Source organism: Eretmochelys imbricata, chromosome 22 (assembly GCF_965152235.1).
Source record: "Eretmochelys imbricata isolate rEreImb1 chromosome 22, rEreImb1.hap1, whole genome shotgun sequence".
Lineage (NCBI taxonomy): Eukaryota > Metazoa > Chordata > Testudines > Cheloniidae > Eretmochelys > Eretmochelys imbricata.
In genome coordinates this window covers 8,246,163-8,261,400 of record NC_135593.1, presented here as the reverse complement: position 1 = coordinate 8,261,400, position 15,238 = coordinate 8,246,163, and the positions used below count along the sequence as shown (strand labels likewise).

The 15,238-nt window shown below is 51.2% G+C and overlaps 2 protein-coding genes across 3 annotated transcripts in view; one reads left to right on the top strand and one right to left on the bottom strand.

Moving 5' to 3' along the window:
- Window positions 1-15,238, top strand: part of ZBTB44 (zinc finger and BTB domain containing 44) — a 149,736-nt gene that overhangs the window by 122,214 nt on the left and 12,284 nt on the right. The window lies entirely within an intron of this gene.
- The window catches only part of ST14 (ST14 transmembrane serine protease matriptase), a 93,834-nt gene continuing 93,610 nt past the window's right edge, over window positions 15,015-15,238 (bottom strand). The window contains exon 26 of the mRNA XM_077839732.1: window positions 15,015-15,201. The gene's annotated coding sequence lies outside the window, so the exon portion shown is untranslated. The remainder of the gene's footprint in view (window positions 15,202-15,238) is intronic.

Here is a 15,238-nt window from a genome sequence, read left to right as displayed (position 1 = left end):
ATTCACAAGCTAAAAACAAAAGAATCTAATGCATTCCTTGCTATTACTTACTATTTCTCTAATATTAGATGCATCATTTCAGTAGGAGCTGGTTTAATTGCTTGGTCTGTCTCTGAGAGACCACACAGAGCACAAAAACAAAGCCTTCCCCCATCTCCCCAGATTTGAAAATATCTTCTTTCCCCATTGGTCCTTCTGGTCAGGTGCCAACTAGGTTAATTGAGCTGATTAACTCGTTACAGGTAAGGGGATATTGTACCTCTGGCCAAGAGGGATTTTATATTAATGCATACATAAAGGTTGTTACCCTTCCCTTTATATTTAGGACACCTGCAATTTTCACAAGCTGCTGCTCAGAGCTGAGGGGCAATGTGGTCTAGTGGCATTAGGCACAGGACTAGGAGATCCCCATTCATTAATGCATGGGGATTAATTGTCCTCCTGTCAACGAGGCTAGTAATATCCCTGCTCAGCTGCGTAAAGTATTTGGAAATCCCCAAATGGAAAGCACTACATAAACGCTAAGTTTGTTGCCGAAGACAAGGGTGGCCGCAAACCACTTCATAGAATTGGAAGGTCAGCAACTAAATTATCCCAGCTTTGGAGCAAGAGAAAAGGACATGGGTCTGTTATAGGATCTTCAGGAGGTAGTTGCATTTTGCGCTGGATAAACCCATAATGGGTAACTGCATTATACATAGTGAGGGGCCGGCATCCAGTTTGCCTGGAAAGGGACTATTTTTGCTATTGCTCAGCTAATGATTGGGAGGCCTTTTTGGGACATTCAGTCACCAATTTGATGACATTCATTGTGCTTCTGCATGTAGCAGGGGAGACCACAAGCAGGTTATCATCTCCTCCCCCAGGACGAGGTTAGTCAGTACGAAATGGGCTTTGACTAAGTGGTTTTCTTATTTCCTTGGTACTTACGCAGCTGGTGCGTTGGGTTTTAAATTACAAAAAAAATAAAACAGATCTGACAAAGATCTCTGCCACAAGGCTTACATAAAACTGACCGTGGTTCAGCTGCTGGTGAGTGGAGTCCACTGCCCATCATGCTGATGAATGTCTCTTTCCCCCCTTGTGCTCTCTGCTCTGTTGATACCCATCTGTTCTTTCTTGTCTTAAACTTAAGACTATAAGCTTTTTGGGCAGGGGGGAGGGGAGAGAAGAGAAGAGCTGTCATTTTATTCAGTGTTTATATGGCAGCTAACACAATGGGGTCCTGGGCCATGACTTGGGCTCCTAGGTGTTTAATAATAATAATAAATAAAGTATCAGTTTAGCCTTAAATATTTTCACTGGGGAAAGTACCTGTAACAGATAGGGCACTCATCATGACATGTAGCAGCTCGCTCACCAGCGCCTCCTGCTGGATAGTCTGGGAATTAGCTCAATCTCCAGCCTCAGAACACTCCCTGCTGGCCAGTGTCTCACCTGCCCCAGGCCCCTTGTCCCTCCCAGACCCAGGACCCCTTACTCTGGAGTTCTGCCCACTGCAGTGCCCCCACACACTAGGTCTTCCCTCCCAGGGGAAACCCCTAATCCCCAATACCCACCTTGTCTCAGAGGGTGCTGCCAGTCATCATCTAGCCCCCTCTAACTGGTGCAAACTGCAGTCTGTAATGGCCACTCACCATTGGCGAGGGGTTTAGACCAACTGCTTCTACCTACTCCCAGGCTGCACTTCTGCAGCCCCAGTACCTTCTTGGGCCTTAAACAAGGCCTCAGCCTGGGGAGTTGCCAGGCTGGAACTCCCTAGCTCCTCTTGCCTTTTCCTAGCACTGCTTTGCTTTGCTTTGCTTCAGGAAGCCTTTTCTCCCAGGCAGCTAAGTCCTTCTCACTCCCCAGCTGGAGTAAGACTAACCTACTACCTCCCTGAGCCCTTATATCCAGGCTAGCTGTGGCCACACCCAGTCAGGCCACAGCTGTGCCTGCTTCCCCAATCAGCCTACCCTTTTTTCCCAGGAGTGGGGTCACTCCCCCACGACGCTATCCCAAATGGCACAGCTAAATGCGAGATGGAACAAATGGTTTAATAGTTAGCACATCTTCTAAGGGACCTTTCCCAGACCAGAAGAAGAACTGTGTGTAGCTCGAAAGCTTCTCTCTCTCACCAACAGAAGTTGGTCCAGTAAAAGATAGTACCTCACCTACCTTGCCTCTCTGATATCCTGGGACCGACACAGCTACACTGCATGCATAACGCCACACAAGGAGGTTGGGGAGCAAACAGCCTCCATTATCACATTCAGATCCAGGGTTAGGCTACTCACCGAGGGTATGGGACAGCCTTGGTCAGTTTCGTCTCCCTTACTGGGGCGGAAAAGGGATTTGAAGAGGATCTGTGTGTCCTGAGAAGAGGCCTCATGCATACCTATTAGCCTAGTGGTTAGATAATGTATGGGGGCTGTGGTAGACTCTGAGTCAGTTCTTCCATTCTAGCCCACGAGAAGGGATTTGAATAGGGCTGTTTATCGTATCAAGTGAGTGCCACAGGGATATTTGGACGTTGGTTGCTCTTCATATATTCTTGAAGCTGTTCCACTTTCATCAAATAGTAATTGGGCAACAAAGAACATGAAGACCCCTCTGTAGTCCAGGGTTTTGGGTACGTGCCCAGGTTTCTAGTGGGTCTGGTTTAAATCCCTTTTCTTCTTAATGAGAAGGGAGTTCAACCCAAATCTCTTGCCTCTTAAGTGAATGTTCTAAGTGCTGAGGTATTCTGAGCTGATGGCTCCCTCTGTCTTTTCCGTTGAAGGAGGGTGACTTTAATTACATATTCGTTGGCCAAAAGGCATAGTAAACAGCTGGGTGTAGTTAAGAGGGGTGGGTCATGACCTATGATGTGGGAGAATGGGGTTCAAATCCCATTTTGCCTTGAAAAGAAGGGATCTGAACTTTGATGGTATCTCTCAAGTGAAAGGCCTAAGTGCTGGGCTAGGAGGTAGTTGGATGTGGGGGCTCTACACATCTTTTCTGTTTCTAGTCTTTTCTGTTGAAGGTAGGTCACTTTCGGTAAATATCACATGAGAACTGGGGCAGCAGATTTCTGTGGTTCCCTCCGTAGTCCTGTGGTTTGGCTACTTGCCCCAGAAGCAGTAAACTGCGGGTTCAAATCCCCTTTCGGTTTCTTGAAAAGGCATTGGCAGCTTGATCTCTTACCTCGCAGGCGTTCCACTTCAACTATATATTAACTGGAGCAAAGGACACTTTCCAAGCCCTCTATAGTACAGGGGTTAGGGTGCTCACTTGGCATGTGAGTGCTCCTGGTTCAAAGCCCCCTTGGGTTGGGTAAGAAGGGAGTGGTGCCTTAATCTCTTACCTCTCAAGCCTTCCACTTCAACTATATATTAACCGGAGAAAACTACACTCTTAAGTCCCTCTATGGTACAGGGGTTAGAGTGCTTGCTTGGCATATGAGTGCTCCTGGTTCAAAGCCCCTGTGATAAGGGAGTGGTGCCTTAATCTCTTACCTCTCGAGCCTTCCACTTTAACTATATATTAACCGGAGCAAGCTAAGCTCTTAAGTCCCTCTATGGTATGGGGGTTAGGGCACTTGCTTGGATTGTGGGTGACCCTGGTTCAAATCCCTGCTCTGTGGGGCAGGAGGGCCTCTGGCAGGTGAGAGGAGACCCCTCCTAGCTGAGCAAGAGGCCTGGCACAGGGCCTCTTGCTCTTTTTAGTAAAGAGGAGAATGTCCCTAAACAGTAAAACCCCCCTCTCACTCTTGTCCACCCTGATCAGGATACACGCCCAGGTTGTGGCAGACCCCAGGGCACTCCCCTGCTCTTTTGAGGGGTGTGAACTGGGGGCCGCCACCACCTGGGGAGAGTCACTGGCAAGCGATCCCTGTCCGAATCCCCTCTTCGTCCCAAGAGGGCGACAGCCTCTTGAGAAAGAGAGGGGCTTCGGACAAGGATGGCCCACCCCAAAGGACGGTCACCTAGGAGGCAGGAAATCCCTGTGCAAATCCCTGCTGAACTGGCAGCTGGGGGATTTGAACCAGGATCTCCCCCAACCCAGGCGAGTATTCTAACCACTGGACTAGAGAGTGAGGGTAGCCATGCAGCTGGCCCAGAACCCATTTAACTAAAGTGGAACAGCTTCAACAGGCAAGAAGTCAGGCACTATACCAGCAAGGTCAGGGCACCTGCACAAACGGAGACTTGAACCCACATCTCCCACAGCCCAGGCATATAGTCCAACCACTAGCCTATAGCAGGAACTGCTTCAGGCTTTTGGCCCAAATATCATTTAAGTAAAGTGAAACAGCTTTGAAAGGCAAGAAGGCAGGTACCCACAACACTACTGCAGAAAAATGAGAGCACATGCACAAGGGGAGATTTGAACCCATGTCTCCCCCACCCCAGGCCCATAGTCTAACCTTCAGCCTACAAAGGGAATTGTGTCAGCCTGAGGCCCAACAACCATTTAATTGAAGTGGAACAGCTTCTACAGCAATAGGGCAGAGTCCCTGCATTGTGCTGGAGACTCATCTCAAGCCCTTCTTCGTATCAGCAGAGGGAGGGAATTGAACCCACAACACCCATAACCCCCACATACAGCCCAACCACTGGACCATGGAAGGAGTGACTGCTACCGCTTTGCTCAAACAATAGTTAATTAATATGAAACACCTTCTACGAGCAAAAGGCAAGGGACATGCCCACCACTAACTCAGAGAGACCCCGGAACGGCTGGGGACATCCTTTCAGAGGCCCCTGCAACAGACAGAGGAAGGATTTGAACCCACAGCAGCCACAAGCCAGACCAGTGGTCTAACCACTGGACTATACAGGAAGATGTTAGGTTTCTTGACCCAAATAATATTTCATTAAAGTTGAACAGCTTCACGGGCAAGAGGAAGGGTGCATGAGACCCCCACCCCCCCCAATCACTAGAGCCACAGAACCACAGAACTGTAGGAAAGTCCTCTTCAAACCCCTGCAAGCTTCCCAGCAGGGAGAAGCAGGATTTGACCAATCCAGCCTCATAGTCCCTCTGTGACACTTAACCACAGGATCAGAGAGGGAACCACAACCTTTAACTGGACCCAGCAGCCTTTAATTAAAGTGTAACAGCTTCAACTGAGGGTGCTCCCATCGCTGTAGCCCAGGACCCAATGATTAGGGCACTCACCCGGGCAGTAGGTGAGCCCTTTTCACATCCCCTGTGCTCATCAGGCAGAGGGGCGAGTTAAGAACGTGAATGGGCAGATTGCATCAGACCAACGGCCCAGCTAGCCCACTGTCCTGTGTTCCCACAGCAACCAACGCCGGCTGCTTCAAAGGCAATGAACAGAAGAGGCCACTTACCAAGCGACCCGTCCCATCGGCCCCTCCCAGCAGTTGGCAGTCAGCGGGCACAGGATGCCCGGACCACAGGGCTGCATCACTGACCATCTTGGCTAATAGCCACGGATGGACCCATTCGCCACAAACTTTCTCATTCTTTTTTTCAAACCCACGTACAGTTTTGGCCCACCCCACCTCCACCGGCAACCAGTTCCACAGGCTGAGCGTGCGTTGTGGGGCGAAGTTTGGTTTGGGTTAAACCTGTTGCCTGCTCATTTCAGCGGGTGACCACAGTTCTTGCGTTGCGTGAAGGGGTAAATAATACGTCCCGATTCACATTCTCCACCCCAGTCTTGATTGTCTAGACCACTATCAGATACCAACTTAATTGCCTCTTTTCCCAGCTGAACTGGAAGTGCCCCCCCCAACCCCCATCACAGGTGAGGCCCCACTAACCACTAGGTTAAAAGTTACACGGGGGGCCTCTGCCTCCTTCCCCCTGGGCTGTTTTGTGGGGCATTTGGCCAGTCCCTAACCCTCTCACACTAAATGGTCTAGGCACCTAAGTCACCTGAGGGGTTCCTGGCCGTGGCTGGCAAGCAGAGGTCAGTACCTGGGAGGGCAAGACGCTGGTTCAAGTGCCTTCCCCCTGCCTGATGTGCAGGGATTTGAGTAGGGCTTTGCATTCTCTCAAGCGTGAGCCCCAGTACTGAAGGGAAGGACCGCCTGAGGAGGGTTGCTCTTTGTAGCGTGTCGAGGCTGTGCCACGTTCATTAAGTAGTAACTGGCCAGCCTTGCGACATGAATCCCTCTGTAGTCCAGTGGTTTGGGTGCTTGCCCAGCATGTGGGTGATGCTAGTTCAACTCCTCCCCCAGCTTGCTGAGGAAGGATTTGAACAGCCTGTTCTCAAGTGAATATCCTGCTGCTGGACTAAGAGGTGTTCTCCTGGAGTGCTTGGCCCCCCTGTGACTTTTTTTTTTTCTGCTGAAGCTGTTCCATTTACATGACATATGCATGGGGCCACTAGTTTAGCCAGCAACCCTGTGTAGTCTAATGGTTGGGGTGTGTGCCTATTGGGTGGGAGGCTGGGGTTCAAAGCCCCTTTCTTCTTACTGAGAATGGATTTGAACTTTGATCTCCTGCCTCTCAGGTGAATGGCCTAAGTGCTGAGCTAGGGTGTTCTCCCCATGTGGGGGCTCACTCAGTGTTTTCTGTTGGAGGTGGGCCACTTGTGTTACATATTCATGGGGCCACAAGTCCAACGTGTAGCCTAGTGGTTGTGGTGTATGCCCAGTGTGGAGGAGGTGGGGGTTCAAAGCCCCTTTCTTCTCCCTGAGAAAGGGGTTTGAACCTTGATCTCCTGCCTCTCAGGTGAATGGCCTAAGTGCTGGGCTAGGAGGTTTTCCCACGTGGGCGCACTCTCAGTCTTGTCTGTTGAAGGAGGGCCACTTTTGTTACATATTCATTGGGCCAAAGACAAAACAAGCAGTAGTGGGTACTCTAGGGGCTTGGCAAGCTGCCCAGCATGTGGGTGGTTGGGGTTCGAATCCCCTTCTTTCTTCTTGAAGAAAAGGGAGTTGTGCCTTGATGACTTCCCTCTCAACTGAATGGCCTAAGTGCCTGGCTAGGAAGTAGTGGGATGTGGGGTCTCCCTCAGTCTATTCTGTTGAAGGTAGGTCACTTTCAGTAAATATCACATGAGAATTGGGGCAGCAGAATTCTGTAGTCCTGTGGTTTGGCTACTTGCCCCAGAAGCAGTAAACTGCGGGTTCAAATCCCCTTTCGGTTTCTTGAAAAGGCATTGGCAGCTTGATCTCTTACCTCGCAGGTGTTTCACTTTAACTACATATTAACTGGAGCAAAGGACACTTTCCAAGTCCTCTATGGTATGAGGGTTAGGGTGCTTGCTTGGCATATGAGTGCTCCTGGTTCAAAGCCCCCTTGGGTTGGGTGGGAAGGGAGTGGTGCCTTAATCTCTTACCTCTCAAGACTTCCACTTTAACTATATAATAATCGGAGCAAACTAAACTCTTAAGTTCCTCTATAGTACAGGGGTTAGGGTGCTTGCTTGGTATATGAGTGCTCCTGGTTCAAAGCCCCCTTGGGTTGGGTGGGAAGGGAGTGGTGCCTTAATCTCTTACCTCTCAAGACTTCCACTTTAACTATATAATAATCGGAGCAAACTAAACTCTTAAGTCCCTCTATGGTGCAGGGGTTAGGGTGTTTGCTTGGCATATGAGTGTTCCTGGTTCAAAGCCCCCTTTTGTTGGGTGAGAAGGGAGTGGTGCCTTGATCTCTTACCTCTCAAGCCTTCCACTTCAACTATATATTAAGCAGAGAAAACTACATTCTTAAGTCCCTCTATGGTACAGGGGTTAGGGTGCTCGTTTAGCATATGAGTGCTCCTGGTTCAAAGCCCCTTTGGGTTGGGTGAGAAGGGAGTGATGCCTTAATCTCTTACCTCTAAAGCCTTCCACTTTAACTATATATTAACCGGAGTAAGATAAGCTCTTAAGTCCCTCTATGGTATGGGGGTTAGGGCACTTGCTTGGATTGTGGGTGACCCTGGTTCAAATCCCTGCTCTGTGGGGGCAGGGGGGCCTCTGGCAGGTGAGAGGAGACCCCTCCTAGCTGAGCAAGAGGCCTAGCACAGGGCCTCTTGCTCTTTTTAGTAAAGACGAGAATGTCCCTAAACAGTAAAACCCCCCTCTCACTCTTGTCCACCCTGATCAGGATACACGCCCAGGTTGTGGCAGACCCCAGGGCACTCCCCTGCTCTTTTGAGGGGTGTGAACTGGGGGCCGCCACCTCCTGGGGAGAGTCACTGGCAAGCGATCCCTGTCCCAATCCCCTCTTCGTCCCAAGAAGACAACAGCCTCTTGAGAAAGAGAGGGGCTTCGGACAAGGATGGCCCACCCCAAAGGACGGTCACCTAGGAGGCAGGAAATCCCTGTGCAAATCCCTGCTGAACTGGCAGCTGGGGGATTTGAACCAGGATTTTCTACAACCCAGGCGAGTATCCTAACCACTGGACTAGAGAGTGAGGGTAGCTATGAGGCTGGCCCAGAGCGCATTTAACTAACGTGGAACAGCTTCAACAGGCAAGAAGTCAGGCACCCCAAACACTATACCACCTGGGCGGAAGGTGAGCCCCCTTCAAATCCCTTCTCCTCACCAGGCAGAGGTGTTATGGACGTAAGAACGGTCAGACTGGGTCAGACCACCGATCCAGCTCGCCCCGTAGCCTGTCTTCCGACAGTGGCCAATGCCAGACATTTCAAAGGCAGTGAACAGGAGGCAAATATCAAGGGATCTGTCCTCTGTTGTCCACGCCCAGCATCTGGCAGTCAGAGGGTTTGGGTCTCCCAGGTCATGGGGCTGCATCCCTGCCCACCTTGGCTAATAGCCATTGATGGACCTAGCCTCCACAACCTTGCTAATGCTTTTTTGAACCCACGTATAGTGTTGGCCTTCACAACGTCAACGGGCAACAAGTCCTACACGTAGACAGCCTGCTGTGTGTGAAGCAGTGCTTTTAAAGCAGCTGCCTGTTCATGTCATCGGGTCACCCCCCAGTCTTGGGTTAGGTGAAGGGGTAAATAACACGTCCTTATTCACTTGCTCCACTCCATCACATCCCCCCCTGAGCCTTTGCTTTTCCAAGTTGAAATTGATACACGGTCCCCGGCATCACAGGTGAGGACCTAACCACAAGGCTCAAGGTTAGGCAAGGAGGCCCTGGTGTCTCCCCCGTCTCCTCTGTGGGGCATTAGCCAAGGCTCCAACCCTCTCACAGGAAACAGGTCAGGCACCTGAGCCTGCCCCGGGCGGTGTAGTTAGGGCGAGGCAGTGACCGTGTAGACCCCCCATGGCTGACATCGACCGGCGCTGCCGCCCATCTCGCAAGGGCGCCCGCTGGCCCTGAACTCGCTGCAAGCCAGCGGGGTGCGGGCCTGCGCAAGCCGGTGAAGTCCCGCTGCACGGCCAGGCGATTCAGGACGGCTCCCTTTGTGGGGCAGCCTTGCCCTTTAAGCGTTTTCCCCTCGGGCCTTCCCGTAAGGAGCCGCTTCTTGCAGCTGTGCCGGATGAGCGAGCCAGCCCCCCGGCTTTCCAGCGCAGCCCCAAGCTCCCGGCCCCTCCCGCGCCCTGCCCGCTTCACCCCGCAGGTTTTGCTCGCCGGCGGGCCGGGGCCGGGGCCGGGGCGGGGGGTTGCTGCGCTGGCTGGCGGCGGGCGGGGCTCCGCGGGAGGCTGCGGCGGGGGCAGCGCTGATTAAAACGCGCCCAGCCCCCCCCCGCGCGCGGGTTTGCGGGGCAGCCGCGTGGGGAAACGCCGGCCCCGGGGCGGGGTCGAGGTGCTTGGGCTGCTTCCCTGCGCCGGGCACCTCCTCCGCCTCCTCTCTGCCGAGCCAGCCATGGACCCCCCCCCGGCCAGCACGGTGCCCTACGCCCGCCTGCAGCTCCCCGACCTGGACTCCGTGCCCTCCTACAAGTACTGGGCCATCTGCAACATCCTGTGCTGCTGCCTGCCCCTGGGGCTGGTCGCGGTCTACTACTCGGGGCAGGTAAGCCGCCCTCCTCCGGGGGGGGCAGCCCCGCTCCCCTGGAAACTTGCCCCCTGGCTCCGCTCCGGGGAGAGCCCAAAGGCTGGGGGGGGGGGTCAGACAGGGACCGGAGCAAGCAGCCCTGGGGTTAGAGCTCCCTTCCCCTCCACCGCTTCCTTCGCCGCTGCACACACTGCAGCGTCCCCAGCTGCCTTTGGGCTCTCGGGGCAAGGCCTCCCGTTTGTTTTCGTCTCCCTTGACTCGTGTGTGTGTGTGCAAAGGCAGCCTGCGCGTGTCTAAAGGCACAGGGGACGCTGTAGTTCAGTGCATGGGGGTTTTTTTGGTTTTTTAAATTGGTGTTTTTCTTCCAAGCAAACTTTGTCGCCTCCCACCATGGTGCGCAGACTGCATTGCTGTCTGGGGGGTATTTAATAATATTTAATAAACCCTTCCATGCTGCACGGCCGGCCTGCATGCTTTAGTGGGTGGGGGAGAGGGCTCTGAGTTTGTGAATTCTTCCTCAGAACTGGGAGTGAGGGAAACTCTGTGTATTTATAATACTCCTGCGAGGGCCAAGGGGAGTTGGGGGATGCAGTCCCCCGCCGAAACCCTTTAAGCCCTGTACATCAACACCGGCCCTCCTGCAGAGTGCAAGGAGTTGACTATGCACATGCCCCAGTGATGTACTGACTGCCTGGCCTTGATACCCATGTAACTTGCCTCAACCAAAGTTTGTAGCGTGTATGTGGCCTCGGTCTCAGTGACTCGCTCTGTATTTTTTACCGTCTCTGAAATTTCTCTCTTGTTGCGACTCTTCTGCATGTTTTCTTTTGGGGCCTCGTCTGGGAATCGATGAACTAGGCTGGTCGTTTTGGTGAAACCGAGTGTGGTGAAATAATTGCATATTCTGACAGATAGATGGTTTTATAACCCCCCGAGTGCCAAAAAAACTGAGGGAAGGCTCAAATATTGCACCTTGAGCGGAGACGTGGAGGAGGTGTGGGAAATCTGATGCTGAAATGCGTCAGGCTTTCTTAGATGAGCAGTCCCAGGGTATGTAAGATGGCCTCACAAGTGCACATTGGAAAAGGCCGCAGGACTTTACCGTTATAGAACATGTGAGTTGCTCTGTGCAGATCTCTACGGCAGCTCCCCCTCCATTGAGACTGTGCTGTGTAGAGACCAGCTGGAGCATGTCTTGACAGAGACATTTTATGAGTAACTTCTGTGTGTGAGCAAATTGTGCATTCCTTGTGAATGAATGAGATCCCTCATTCCTGACTCTGCCATCTGGGCTCTGGTTACCCAAAATCAGGGATGGGAAGGAGCCATATCCCCCCTCCAATTCTTAGTATGCCTTCTCAGGATATCCATCCTCACCCCTGGGTTGTCTTTTTCATAAGAGGAAACCTTTTCCTTCCTGGGGAGCAATCCTATGATTCAATCCTCCAGAGCCAGAGTCCTCTCTGTGCCCATCCCGTTATGGGGCAGGACTCTGTGTCCTCTGGTGCAATCCCTGGTTGCATAATCCCTTGGCCCTGGGCCACTGCCTCTGACCTTGTGCGTCAGAGCCAATTTGGCTGATGCAGATTGTGGAGCCCTGTGCAGAAGTCTTTCCCCTTTCCCGCTCTGACACGTTTCTCCCATTTCCTAGCATTGTGCAAGTGTTCTGAGCTGACCTGCTCTTTACAATGAGGAGGAGATGCTCCCACCTTCCTCCCAGCTCCTGTAGGCTAACAAAGCCTTCTGTTTGCCCAGGCAGCAGCCAGCAGGGCTGGGCTCTGCCCCAAGCTTGCCACATCACTTCTTTATGAAATCTCAATTGCAATGGCCCCAGATAGTCCTGAGCAGTCTTTACCAGGGTCTGGGCTAAGGGCTCTGCAAATGGTTCTACCTTTGGGAGCTTTCACCCACGTCCATCTCCCTTCCAGCACTTGATGTGATTTCACCCCCTGGGGCCTTACTAGGGTATGGGCTAGGCCAGTGTCCTTCCACCCCTAAAATGTCTGCCCCTTAACTTGCATTGGGGATTGGGTTTTTCTGTTCCCGTGAGGAAGAGAACTTTTGTACAGATGGCTGAGTAAATTCAGCCATATGCCCGATGTACAGGACGTGGAACTCCCCTCCCTCTCAAGGCTGAATACCCTAGTTAACGCTAGATCTTTGCCACTCAGGCTGGCTCTCCAGCTGGACGGTCGGTATGTTAACCAGCCGTGCAGCACGGCCAGTCCCCTGGCATCTGAAACCTGGGCAGCTTGCTCACTTGTGGCCTGTTCCCAGAGACTGGAGGGCTTTTAATTCTTTGTGAGTCATCTTGGGGCTGCTCCCTTTGCCCTTTTTAGGATTATCCATTTCTCCTTGCTGAGCTGCACCTGCCTATTTCCCCCCTCCTAGGTCCCATGCTTGGGCCAGTCCCCCTTTGGGCTTCTGTTAAGAACCAGGCCTGGTATCCACATACTCATCAGCCTGTGGCACGGAGGTCTTTTGGCTTCCTCGCCCTACCCACCTTGTAAGATTGTGGGGGGGACAGATCCAAAACCTGTTCCATCCTGACCATTTCGTGCTGCTCCCCGCAGGGAGAGCCTCCCCCTGCCTTTGGTAATGCTGCAGCTGAGTCGCTACGACCTTCTAGTCCACCCCCCAAGATCTTTTCTGATCAACCTGGGGAGTCAGTTCAAATTTAAGGATCAAGGCCACTTTAAATTGATCGTAATCCTCCGAGACTGGCCTGGCCATTTGGCTGTAGGCTGCTATGGCTTTTTACCTCCAATAAGGGAGTGACAAAGCTGATCCGCAGAGGGAAACCCGACAGCCTGGCGCTCAGCACAGTGCTCTGATACATCCCATGATGAGAAGACCTTTTCCTTTGTCTTTTACATGTAAATGGAATAATGTAGATCATTAACAATTTCCGAAGAAACCCCTTTGAATCCTGGAAGATGCTATCAGACCATATGAGCCGCTTTAGGATCCCACTTTAGTGTAGGAGAACATAGAGCATAGTCATGGGACTTTACTTTGTATCCCCTTTCCTCTGTGGTGTGGGTAGATGTGAACCTGTGATGCTTTTTGTTTTCTCTGTGTAGCCCTTTTAAACTCCTGTGTTCATTTTCTGCGCGCAGAGAGCAGCAGCTATTCTGTGCTCAGGGCAGATTGTCCACAGAGGGAGCTGCCTTCGTGGCATCGAAGGAGGTGAGAGCCATCGGTATTCCCATTCTTAAACTGGGGCAACAAGTCAGCATCTGTTCTCCATGCAGAGTCAGCATGCTGTTTTCTATCTCCGCTTACCGGATCGCCAATTTTTAAAAAGGGCTCCAGAGGTGATCCTAGCAATTACAGGCTAGCAAGCCTAACATCAGTACTAGCAAACTGGTTGAAATTATAGCAAAGAATTGTCAGGTACATAGATGAACACAATGTGTTGGGGAAGAGTCAACATGGTTTTTGTAAAGGGGAATCATGCCTTACCAAATCTACTAGAATTCTTTGGGGGGGTCAACAAGCACGTAGACAAGGGTGATATAGTGTATTTAGATTTTTCAGAAAGCCTTTGACGAGGTCCCTCACCAAAGGCTCTTAACTCTATATAAATCCATGGTACGCCCACATCTTGAATACTGCATGCTGATGGGGTCACCCCATCTCAAAAAAGATATGTGGGAAAAGGTACAGAAAAGGGCAACAAGAATGATTAGGGGTGTGGACAGCTTTCATATGAGGAGAGATGAATAAGACTGGGACTTTTCAACTTGGAATAGAGACGACTGAGGAGGGGATATGATAGAGGTCTATAAAATCAAGATGGTGGGGAGAAAGTAAATGTGGTGTTTACTCCGTCTCATAACACAAGAACTAGGGGTCACCAAATGAAATGAATAGGCAGCAGGTTTAAAACAAACAAAAGGAAGTGTTTCTTCCACACAGTGCACAATTTGTGGAACTCCTTGCCAGAGGATGTTGTTATAGTTTTGGCCTTCACGGGGTTTAAAAAAGAACTAGATAAGTTCATGGAGGATACGTCCATCAATGGTTGTTAGCCAGGATGGGCAGGGATGGTGTCCCTAGTCTCTGTTTGCCAGAAGCTGGGAGTGGGCGACAGGGGATGGATCACTGGATGATTCCCTGCTCTGTTCATTCCCTCTGGGGCACCGGGCATTGGCCGCTGGGTTGGATGGACCTTTGGTCTGACCCAGTCCGGCCATTACGTTCACTAGGTCTCTGGCTCCTCTGTTGCAATAAGGTCCCATTCGCACTGGCGCTGTGCTTCCAAGGTGCGGGCCCCGATGCTCCCCGTTCATTGTGGTTTTTTCTCCCTATGCTGGTGCTGCACCTCCTGGTCAACAAGCCCTTTTGGGCTCCACTTCCACCCCCTGCAGGAGAAGTTCTCTCCTCCAGCTGCAGCTTCTGTCACTCCAGGACCTACTGAATCATGCAACCCGGATGGGCTCAGTCACTGTTCTAGCTTTTCTCTCTCAGAAAATCTGGCCAAAATTACCTGACATTAATAACACTGAAGAATCTGCACCATTGTTATTGACTCAGGGAACCCTAGTATAGAAGGGTTGCTGCTGTTTTAAGCACTGTGTCAACTGAGCTGGCTCGGGTCTAATTATTAATAATTGTTTGTATTAGGGTAGTGCCTAAGAGACCTAGTCATGAACCAGGGCCCCATTGTGCTTGGCACTGGACAGACCCGGGGGGGGGGGGGGAGTCCCTGGCCCCAAAAGCTTATAATTTAGGTCAGTGGCTTTCAACCTTTCCGGACTACTGTACCCCTTTCAGGAGTCGGAATTTTGTCTTGCTGTGACCGGGGTCCCACACTGAAGTTCCTTAACTAGGGTGAACTGCAAAGAATGGGGCAGACAATCCCCAAAGCTGGTGGTCATTCCAGTACTTAAATCCACTAAGCTAGCCTCAAAACAGCTTCTGGTTACCCAGAAGCCAAAACACAGTTCCCTTAAAGCAACCCAGCCTCAGGCCTCCACCCAGACACCCAAGTCAAATATGATGAGGATTACTGAAAATCTTATTCATCATATAAAAAAGTTCTACCAATCCCAAAGGATCGGACACATTACCTCCCAGGTTAATGAATATTCCAGATTTTACCCAAGTACACGCTTACCGCCAATTCTTAGTAAACTAGAATTTATTTATTTTTTTTAAAAAGTGAGTATTGGTTAAAAGATCAGTATACATACAGACATGAGCACCATTCTGAGATCAGTTTTATAGTAGAGATGGTGAGCTTTGTAGTTTCAAAAAGTCCTTTCAGAGTTGGTCCATAGGTTATAGTCCAATGTTCATATTTGCGGTGATCCAGGTGGGACCGGAGATCTCAGTCTTAGGACTCAAGCTTCCCCTGCATAAAGCATCAAGCAGATCTGAGATTAAAAGGA